General features: G+C 41.2%; 1 non-coding gene across 1 annotated transcript; it reads left to right on the top strand.

The window, feature by feature from the left end:
* The first annotated feature begins 669 nt into the window (after nucleotides 1–669).
* Nucleotides 670–777, top strand: LOC148577888 (small nucleolar RNA R71). The gene has a single exon (XR_015903788.1). It is a non-coding gene; the product is annotated as a small nucleolar RNA R71 (small nucleolar RNA).
* Nucleotides 778–11,101: the final 10,324 nt, after the last annotated feature.

Below are 11,101 nucleotides of genomic sequence, written 5' to 3'. Positions count from 1 at the left end.
AGAAGATACCGAAGAATGAGTAAATTGAGAGATTTGCTGCTGATTGTTCGGTGGTCCTTGGTTTTGCCTCAGGTGAGGTGCTCGGTAAGGTTAATTTTGCTGCCTGTTGTTGTTATTATTCCACCTCTGATTTCCCTGATTATCTCTGCCTCCTCTATTATTGTTGTCCCTCCAATTCTGGTTTGAATTGTCCTGTCATCCATGGTTATTATTTCCACTTTGATTGTACCCTTGGTTGGGGCGGTCATAAAAGTTGTGAGTGGATGCCACCATGTTGTCTTCTTGTTGGAGCTACGGGCATTCATCAGTGTAATGGCTGTAATCAGTACAAATTCCGCAAATTTTTTGTGGGACTAGTTGTTGGCTTTGCTGCGGTTGGGTTTGCTGAGCTTGTTGATTCAACTGCATTTGCTTCAGCAGGTTGGTCATCTCACAGATGCTTTGAGTTAGAGCAGCAGTCTCTCTGCCAGTAGATACTTCTGCAACGGCTTTTGAACGGCCTTGCTTCTGTCTGTGGTTCCGAGTAGATTCAGCTAAATCACTGATCAATTGCCAAGCTTCATCAGTGGTCTTGTACTTCTTCATAGACCTATTGCTGGCACTTTCCAATGTGGTCTTATCTTGGGGCCTCATACCTTGTGTGATATAGCTGAGTAGCACGATCTTGTCAATCATGTGGTGGGGGCATGCTTCCAGAAGATTATTGAAGCGCTCCCAGTATTCAAAGAGAGTCTCATTGTCATCCTGAACAATTGTAGAGATATCCTTCCTCAGTTTATCAGTAACTTCAGATGGAAAGAATTTCTCCAGAAACTCCTTTCTGAGTGTATCCCAGTTGGATACATTTGCTATAGGTTGAGTGTAGTACCACTCTCTTGCTTTTCCCTCAAGAGAGAACGAAAAAGCTTTCAGCAGAATTGAAGTTTCATCAGTGCCATCACGCCTGACAGTAGAACAGGCTGCCTGGAAATCTCTCAAGTGCTTGATAGGGTCTTGAGCAGGTAGGCCATGAAACTTGGGCATCAAATTTAACAGTGCGGTCTTTATTTCAAAATCCGTAGCTACCGCTGGATGATGCGCTTGAAACGGTTGCATTGTAAAATCAGGAGCTCCTTCCTCCTGAATGGTAACTCTTCTAGCTGCCATGTTTTCTGCACGTAAAACAACCGAATCAGTAGAACGGGGGCTGGTTTCTTCCTCAGATTCACTTTCAGATCCGCCCTCAGAGCGGGGTAACCTACGTGTTCTCGCCTTATTAGTGAAATAGTCCTCTCAATTTCAGGATCGAATATTAGCAAGCGCGGATCAGGAAGTGAACGCGTCATTTGACGGAAGAAACATGCAGCTCATAGAAGAAAAATTAAATAAAATGAAAATAAATAAATTCTAATTAATAAAATTAGCACTCTATTGCAACTCCCCGGCAACGGCGCCAAAAATTGATGGGAAGCAGAAGCTGGTGAATTAAAAATTTATTAAAATGGTTACATTGCAAGTATAGTTCTTAACTCACCGAAAATCTGCCTATCAATTTAGAAATATGTCACAGAGAGTTTAAATTAAAATTACTGGGAGTTTTAAGTCCCAGGTCATCTCCCAACGAGTTGCAGAAAAGTGTGCTGTTCCAAGAAGTTGAGCTAAGTAAATTGGAATTTAAATTGAGGGATTTTAAATAATATAAATAAAAGCCTTGACTGGGAGTTGATTGGTTGGAATTTCTACTATTGATGGTGCGATTGTAAGATTAATTTATAATTAATGGTTATTCTGTTTGGTTATCCTTTACTAGGTAAGGAAAAGTCAAACAAGTTGGAATGCCAAATCTATTCACAAGTTGCAACCCACTAAGTTCAAAGGGATTGGCGTCGGTAACAGGATAGCAATCCAACATTCAACCCAATTACAAATTTTCTTTCAATCCTTCCAACTCAAGAGTTTCTTTTAATCAACTCCCCATCAAGTAAGGAAACTACTCACGCATTGTAAATAAAGAATCCATAGCACATGAAAGGGAATTAAAAGAAGACATGATTATTGGAATTGAAATTGAATTAAAAAGAAATAATCCTTGCATTAAATAATCATAAAAGTATCTGAATGACAAAATTGAACATAACAAAGAACATGGAAGAATAAAACCAAGTTAAGAGAACAAACTAGAATGATGAAGTCTTGATGAGGAAATAACTCTTCTCAATGTTCCAATGCCAAGATCAATTCAAAATTAGAATCCTAAAAACCTGGAGAGAAAAACCTAAGAGAGTAAAACTAGATCTAAAACTACTGAATGAATGTGTGTGTTGTTTTTGCATATTCTCTGACTCTAGTCTGCTGTTTCGGGCCGAGAACTGGGCCGAAATAAGGTACAAAATTGCCCCCAGCGAATCCTGCAGATTATGCAGATCGCACATGTCACGCGATCGCGTCATCCATGCGGATGCGTCGCTTGCGCTTTTTCCTCTCCACGCGTTCGCGTCGTCCACGCTACCGCGTCACTTGCGCTTTCCAATTCGCGCGGCCGCGCAAGCCATGTGGCCGCGTCACTGCAATTTGCGCTCCTTCATGCGGTCGCGTGAGCCATACGGCCGCGTCACTTCTCGCTGGTTATCTCCTCAAATTCTTGTGTTCCTTCCATTTTTGCTAGCTTCCTCTCCAATCTCCATCTCATTCATGCCCTATAAAGCCTGAAACACTTGACATACAGATCACGGCATCGAATGGAATAAAGGAAAATTAAATAATTAAAGTCTTTAGGAAGCAATTTTCAAACATGTACTGAATTTAGGAAGGAAATCTAAATGCATGCTAAATTGATGAATAAGTGGGTAAGGATCATGACAAAACCACACAATTAAACACAATATAAACTATAAAATAGTGGTTTATCAATGCTAACAAAATGCCCCTCTGAAATGTTTTTAGAATGGGTGCAGTTAGACATCTTCTATTATGGGCTTATAGAGAGAGCTCAAATTTCTCTAGATCACTCAGCTGGTGGATTTATACACATGAGAAAGACAATTGAAGAGGCTCAAGAGCTTATTGATACAGTTGCCAGAAATCATCATCTGTACCTAAATAGTGAATCTTCCATGAAAGAAGAGGCTAAAACAGTAACTGCTGAACTCAGTCTTGCAGAACAAATTACTGAATTCAATCAGCAATTAGACTTTCTAACAAAACAGCTGGCCGAATTCAAGGAGATACTACAAGACACAAGAATGGCTAATATAAATATGGAGGTACAGTTGAAGAAAACAGAACAACAGTTATCAAAAGAAATAACAGAAGAGTGCCAAGCAGTTCAATTAAGAAGTGGGAAAATATTAAATACCTCACTTCAAGGCAGGAGAAAGCCAAGAAATGAACAACCTGCTATCAAAAATCCCTCTGAGGACAGTAAGAGCCCAGAGAGGAATAACTCTGGTGTTCAAACGCCAGAAACAGGCAAGGATTTGGCGTCAAACGCCCAATAGAAGCTCAATTTTGGCATTCAAACGCCAGGAACAAGTAAGGAGTTGGAGTCCAATGCCACTCCAGCTTCTAACCCTGGCATTCAAATGCCAATGAGGGATCAGACACACACAAGTACTGATAACAACCCCTCTAAAAAGGCTTCTCCAACCACCTTTGTAGGAAATAAACCTGCAGCAACTAAGGTTGAGGAATATAAAGCCAAGATACCTTATCCTCAAAAACTCCGCCAAGAGGAGCAGGATAAGCAATTTGCTCGCTTTGCAGATTATTTCAGGACTCTTGAAATAAAGATTCCATTTGCAGAGGCACCTGAGCAAATACCTTCTTATGCCAAGTTCATGAAGGAGATCTTGAGTCATAAGAAGGATTGGAGAGAAACTGAAAGAGTTCTCCTCACTGAAGAATGCAGTGCAGTCATTCTGAAAAGCTTTCCAGAAAAGCTTAAAGATCCCGGAAGCTTTCTAATACCATGCATACTAGAGGGTAATTGCACCAAGACAGCTTTATGTGATCTTGGGGCAAGCATCAACCTAATACCTGCATCCACTATCAGAAAGCTTGGTTTAACTGAAGAAGTTAAACCAACCCAGATATGTCTCCAACTTGCTGATGGCTCCATTAAATACCCATCAGGCGTGATTGAGGACATGATTGTCAGGGTTAAGCCATTCACCTTTCCCACTGACTTTGTAGTGCTGGAAATGGAGGAGCACAAAAGTGCTACTCTCATTCTAGGAAGACCTTTCCTAGCAACTGGACGAACTCTCATTGATGTCCAAAAGGGGGAAGTAACCCTGAGAGTCAATGAGGATGAGTTTAAGTTGAATGCTGTTAAAGCCATGCAGCATCTAGACTCACAAAAATACTGCATGAAAGTAGATCTCATTGACTCTTTGGTTGAGGAGGTCAACATGGCTGAGAGTCTCGAATCAGAGCTGGAATACATCTTTAAAGATGTTCAGCCAGATTTGTAGGGTTCAGAGGAATTGAAAGAGCCTCTGAGACTCCCTCAGGAAGAGGAAAAACCTCCTAAACCCGAGCTCAAGCCATTACCACCATCCCTGAAATATACATTTCTGGGAGAAGGTGACACTTTTCCAGTGATCATAAGCTCTGCTTTAAATCCACTGGAAGAGGAAGCACTAATTCAAGTGCTAAGGACATACAAGACAGCTCTTGGGTGGCGCATGTGTATTGACTACAGAAGGCTCAACACAGCCACCAGAAAGGATCATTTTCCTTTACCATTCATAGACCAGATGCTAGAGAGACTAGCAGGTCATGAATATTACTGCTTTTTGGATGGCTATTCAGGTTACAACCAAATTACAGTAGATCCTCAGGACCAAGAGAAAACAGCATTCACATGTCCTTCTGGAGTATTTGTTTATAGAAGAATGCCTTTTGGTCTGTGTAATGCACCTGCAACCTTTCAGAGGTGCATGCTCTCTATCTTCTCTGATATGGTAGAGAAATTTCTGGAAGTCTTCATGGATGACTTTTCAGTATTTGGAGACTCATTCAGCTCCTGCCTTGACCATTTAGCACTTGTTCTGAAAAGATGCAAAGAGACCAACCTAGTTTTAAACTGGGAAAAATGTCACTTTATGGTGACTGAAGGAATTGTCCTTGGGCATAAAATTTCAAACAAGGGGATAGAGGTGGATCAAGCTAAAGTGGAAGTAATTGAAAAATTACCACGACCTGCTAATGTTAAGGCAATCAGAAGCTTTCTGGGGCAAGCAGGATTCTACAGGAGGTTTATAAAGGATTTTTCAAAAATTGCAAAACCCTTGACCAATCTGCTAGCTGCTGACACACCATTTGTGTTTGACACAGAGTGTCTGCAAGCGTTTGAGACTCTGAAAGCTAAGCTGGTCACAGCACCAGTTATTTCTGCACCAGACTGGACATTACCCTTTGAACTAATGTGTGATGCCAGTGACCATGCCATTGGTGCAGTATTAGGGCAGAGGCATGACAAGCTTCTGCATGTCATTTATTATGCTAGCCGTGTTTTAAATGATGCCCAGAAAAATTACACAACCACAGAAAAAGAATTGCTTGCAGTGGTTTATGCCATTGACAAGTTTAGATCATACTTAGTAGGATCAAAAGTGATTGTGTATACTGACCATGCTGCTCTTAAATATCTACCCACATAGCAGGTTTCAAAACCCAGGCTCATAAGATGGGTGTTGCTTCTGCAAGAGTTTGATATAGAAATAAGAGACAGAAAAGGGACAGAGAACCAAGTGGCTGATCATCTATCCCGGATAGAGCCAGTAGAAGGGACGTCTTTCCCCTCTATTGAGATCTCTGAAACCTTTCCGGATGAGCAACTGTTTGCCATACAGGAAACACCATGGTTTGCAGACATTGCAAACTATAAAGCTGCAAGGTTCATATCCAAGGAGTACAACAAGCAAGAAAAGAAAAAATTGATTGCTGATGCAAAGTACTACCTATGAGATGAACCATATCTCTTTAAGAGATGTGCAGACAGAATAATCCGTAGGTGTGTGCCTATAGAAGAAGCACAGAAGATCCTATGGCATTGTCATGGATCACAATATGGAAGACATTTCGGAGGTGAGCGAACAGCCACAAAAGTCCTCCAATGTGGCTTCTACTGGCCCACTCTCTATAAAGACTCCCGAGAGTTTGTGCGTAACTATGATAGCTGCCAGAGAGCTGGTAATCTGCCTCACAGTTATGCCATGCCTCAGCAAGGAATCTTAGAGATTGAGTTGTTTGACGTATGGAGTATTGACTTCATGGGACCTTTCCCACCATCATACTCAAACACTTATATTCTGGTGGCAGTCGACTATGTATCCAAATGGGTAGAGGCCATTGCCACACCCACTAATGATACTAAGATAGTGCTGAAGTTCCTCCAGAAACATATCTTCAGCAGGTTTGGTGTCCCTAGAGCACTAATTAGTGATGGGGGCACTCACTTCTGTAACAAACATCTTTACTCTGCTATGGTCCGGTATGGAATTAGTCACAAGGTGGCAACTCCGTATCATCCACAGACAAATGGGCAAGCTGAAGTCTCTAATAGAGAAATAAAAAGAATCCTAGAACGGACTGTAAGTACCCGTAGAAAGGATTGGGCGAGAAGCTTGGATGATGCTCTGTGGGCTTACAGAATAGCATTCAAGACTCCTATAGGGACATCTCCATACCAGCTTGTGTATGGTAAGGCCTGTCATCTGCCCGTGGAACTGGAGCATACGGCCTACTGGGCAACCAGATTCCTAAACTTTGATGCCAAATTAGCTGGAGAAAAAAGATTGCTCCAACTGAATGAGCTAGAGGAATTCAGACTCACTGCTTTCCAAAATGCCAAGCTTTACAAAGAGAAAGCAAAAAGATACCATGACAGAAAGCTGTCATCTAGAGTCTTTGAACCAGGACAGAAAGTTCTGTTATTTAACTCTAGGCTCAGGCTATTCCCAGGGAAACTGAAATCCTGGTGGAGGGGACCATATGTGATTACAAGTGTGTCACCATATGGCTATGTGGAGCTTCAAGACATTGATTCTGATAAGAAGTTCATTATTAATGGACAGAGAATCAAGCATTATCTTGAAGGCAATATTGAGCAAGAGTGCTCAAGGCTGATTAAAAGCTCAGCAAGGTCCAGCTAAAGACATTAAAGAAGCACTTGTTGGGAGGCAACCCAATGTCATTTAATTATATCTATTTATTTTCCATTGCTATTTTATGTTTTCTTTAGGTTGATTATCATGTGAAGTCACAAAAACTACTGAAAAATCAAAAACAGAATCAAAAACAGCAGAAGAAACAGCACACCCTAGAGAAGGAGCACTCTGGCGTTTAACGTCAGAAACAAGCATCAACCTGGCGTTAAACACCAGAAACAGGCTACATTTGGGCGTTTAACGCCAAAAACAAGCAGCAAGCTGGCGTTTAACGCCAGAAATGCATGCTAAGGGCATTTTACACGCCTAATTGGAGCAGGGATGTTAAGTCCTTGACCCCACTGGATCTGTGGACCCCACAGGATTCCTACCTACTCCACCTCTTCTTCTCTACTCTTCCCACATTTTCATAACACTCTTCCCCAAATACCCTTCACCAATCACCTCCATTACTTCTCCAAAACCATCATACAACCTACACCCACCCACTCAAATTCAAACCAATCACACACCTCCATCTCCTCCATTTTCTTCTTCTTCTACTCACATCTTTCTTCTTTTGCTCGAGGACGAGCAAACCTTCTAATTTTGGTGTGGTAAAAGCATTGTTTTTTATTTTTCCATAACCATTTATGGCACCTAAGGCCAGAGAAACCTCTAGAAAGAGGAAAGGGAAGACAAAAGCCTCCACCTCCGAGTCATGGGAGATGGAAAGATTCATCTCAAGGGTCCATAGCTCAGTAGTAAAGCATTTGACTACACAACAAGAGAGCCCACTCATGGACCTCAGAAAGAGCATGAGGAATTCCCTCACTAAGAAATCCCTGAGATGCCTCAAGGGATACATTTTCCTCCACACAACTATTGGGAGCAACTAAGGATAGGAGCACCAAAATCACTAGGGATGAAGCAACAAAGGCAAGGAAGAGACATAGAGGAGCTCAAGAGCACCATTGGTTCTTCAAGAAGAGGAAGACGCCAACCTCACTAAGGTGGACCCGTTCCTTAATCTCTTTGTCTATTTATTTTTCTCTGTTTCTCGTTTACTATGCTTTATGTTTATGTTTGTGTCTTATTACATGATCATTAGTATTTAAGTGTCTATGTCTTAAAGTTATGAATGTCCTATGAATCCATCACCTTTCTTAAATGAAAAATGTTTTCTAAAAAAGAAAAAGAAGTACATGAATTTCGAATTTTAAAATAGTTTAATTATTTTGATGTGGTGGCAATACTTTTTGTTTTCTGAATGAATGCTTGAACAGTGCATATGTCTTTTGAATTTGTTGTTTATGAATGTTAAAATTGTTGGCTCTTGAAAGAATGGTGAAAAAGGAGAAATGTTATTTGATAATCTGAAAAATCATAAAAATGATTCTTGAAGCAAGAAAAAGCAGTGAAGAACAAAGCTTGCAGAAAAAAAAGAGAGCAAGAAAAAGAAAAAGCAAGCAGAAAAAGCCAAAAGCTCTTTAAACCAAAAGGCAAGAGCAAAAAGCCAATAGCCCTTAAAATCAAAAGGCAAGGGTAATAAAAAGGATCCAAGGCTTTGAGCATCAGTGGATAGGAGGGCCTAAAGGAATAAAATCCTGGCCTAAGCAGCTAAACCAAGCTGTCCCTAACCATGTGCTTGTGGCGTGAAGGTGTCAAGTGAAAACTTGAGACTGAACGGTTAAAGTCAAGGTCCAAAGCAAAAATAGAGTGTGCTTAAGATCCCTGGACAGCTCTAATTGGAGACTTTAGCAAAGCTGAGTCACAATCTGAAAAGGTTCACCCAGATATGTGTCTGTGGCATGTATGTATCCGGTGGTAATACTGGAAAACAGAGTGCTTAGGGCCACGGCCAAGACTCATAAAGTAGTTGTGTTCAAGAATCAACATACTGAACTAAGAGAATCAATAACACTATCTGAATTCTGAGTTCCTATAGATGCCAATCATTCTGAACTTCAAAGGATAAAGTGAGATGCCAAAACTGTTCAGAAGCAAAAAGCTAATAGCCCCGTTCATCTAATTAAGACTGATCTTCGTAGATGTTTTTGGAATTCATTGTATATTCTCTTCTTTTTATCCTACTTTGTTTTTAGTTGCTTGGGGACAAGCAACAGTTTATGTTTGGTGTTGTGATGAGCGGATATTTTATACGCTTTTTGGGGTCAATTTCATGTAGTTTTTAATATGTTTTAGCCACTTTTTATTATATTTTTATTAGTTTTTAAATAAAAATCACATTTCTGGACTTTACTATGAGTTTGTGTGTTTTTCTGTGATTTCAGGTAATTTCTGGCTGAAATTAAGGGAGCTGAGCAAAAATCTGATTCAGGCTGAAAAAGGACTGCAGATGCTGTTGGATTCTGACCTCCCTGCACTCGAAATGGATTTTCTGGAGCTACAGGAGTCCAAATGGTGCGCTCTCAATTGCGTTGGAAAGTAGACATCCAAGGCTTTCTAGCAATATATAATAGTTCATACTTTGCTCAAGGATAGATGAACGCCAGAAACAGGTTACAAATGGGAGTTGAACGCCAGAAACAAGTTACAACCTGGCGTTTAACTCCAGAAATAGCCTAGGCACGTGAGAAGCTTAAGTCTCAGCCCCAACACACACCAAGTGGGCCCCAGAAGTGGATTTCTGCACCATCTATCATAGTTTATTCATTTTCTGCAAACCTAGGTTACTAGTTTAGTATTTAAACGACTTTTAGAGGTCTATTTCGCAACTCATGACATTTTAGATCTGAACTTTGTACTCTTTGACTGCATGAGTCTCTAAACTCCATTGTTGGGGGTGAGGAGCTCTGCTGTGTCTCGATGAATTAATGCAATTATTTCTGTTTTCTATTCAAACACGCTTGTTTCTATCTAAGATATTCATTCGCACTTCAATATGATTGATGTGATGATTCGTGACACTCATCATCATCCTCAACCTATGAACACGTGCCTGACAACCACCTCCGTTCTACCTTCGATTGAATGAATATCTCTTGGATTCCTTAATCAGAATCTTCGTGGTATAAGCTAGAATCTATTGGCAGCATTCTTGAGAATCCGGAAAGTCTAAACCTTGTCTGTGGTATTCCGAGTAGGATTCAGGGATTGAATGACTGTGACGAGCTTCAAAATCACAAGGGTTGGGTGTAGTGACAGACGCAAAAGGACCAATGAATCCTTTTCCAGCACGAGTGAGAACCGACAGATGATTAGCCATGCGGTGACAGCGTACCTGGACCATTTTCACTGAAAGGACGGATTGTAGTCATTGACAACGGTGATCCACCAACATACAGCTTGCCATAGGAGGAACCTTGCGTGCGTGAAGAAGAAGACAGGGGGAAAGCAGAGATTCAGAAGACAAAGCATCTCCAAAACTCTAACATATTCTCCATTACTGCAGAACAAGTATTTATTTCATGCTCTTTTATTTTTCGCAATTCAACTTGATAAATATAATTGATATCTTGACTAAGAGTTACAAGATAACCATAGATTGCTTCAAGCCAACAATCTCCGTGGGATTCGACCCTTACTCACGTAAGGTATTACTTGGACGACCCAGTGCACTTGCTGGTTAGTGGTACGAGTTGTGAAAAGTGTGATTCACAATTTGCGCACCAACCATCCACGCGTATGCGCACCGCACTCGTACGCGTGCATTAAGCATTTTCACCCCTCCACGTGCACACGCCATGTACGCGTACGCGTGGATTGCAAGATTTCATTCCTCCATACATTGACCTGAGAATTGTACGAACGTTGCGCGTGCACTGTGCATGAGGCACAACCCAACTCGCGCGTACGCGTACATGACGCGTACGCGCCACTCTCGAAATAAGCCATCGATGCGGACGCGCCATGCACGCATATGCGTCGCTCCCATTATACCACCATGCGCGTGCGCGCGCCATGCACGCATACGCGCGGGTGCCTTTCCTTCACTACACTTCTTTTCT

The sequence above is a fragment of the Arachis ipaensis genome, chromosome B1 (assembly GCF_059453495.1).
Source record: "Arachis ipaensis isolate K30076 ecotype BB chromosome B1, ASM5945349v1, whole genome shotgun sequence".
In the NCBI taxonomy this organism is placed as follows: domain Eukaryota; kingdom Viridiplantae; phylum Streptophyta; class Magnoliopsida; order Fabales; family Fabaceae; genus Arachis; species Arachis ipaensis.
Note: the sequence above shows the minus strand (reverse complement) of the source record. Positions and strands in the feature narration are given on the sequence as shown.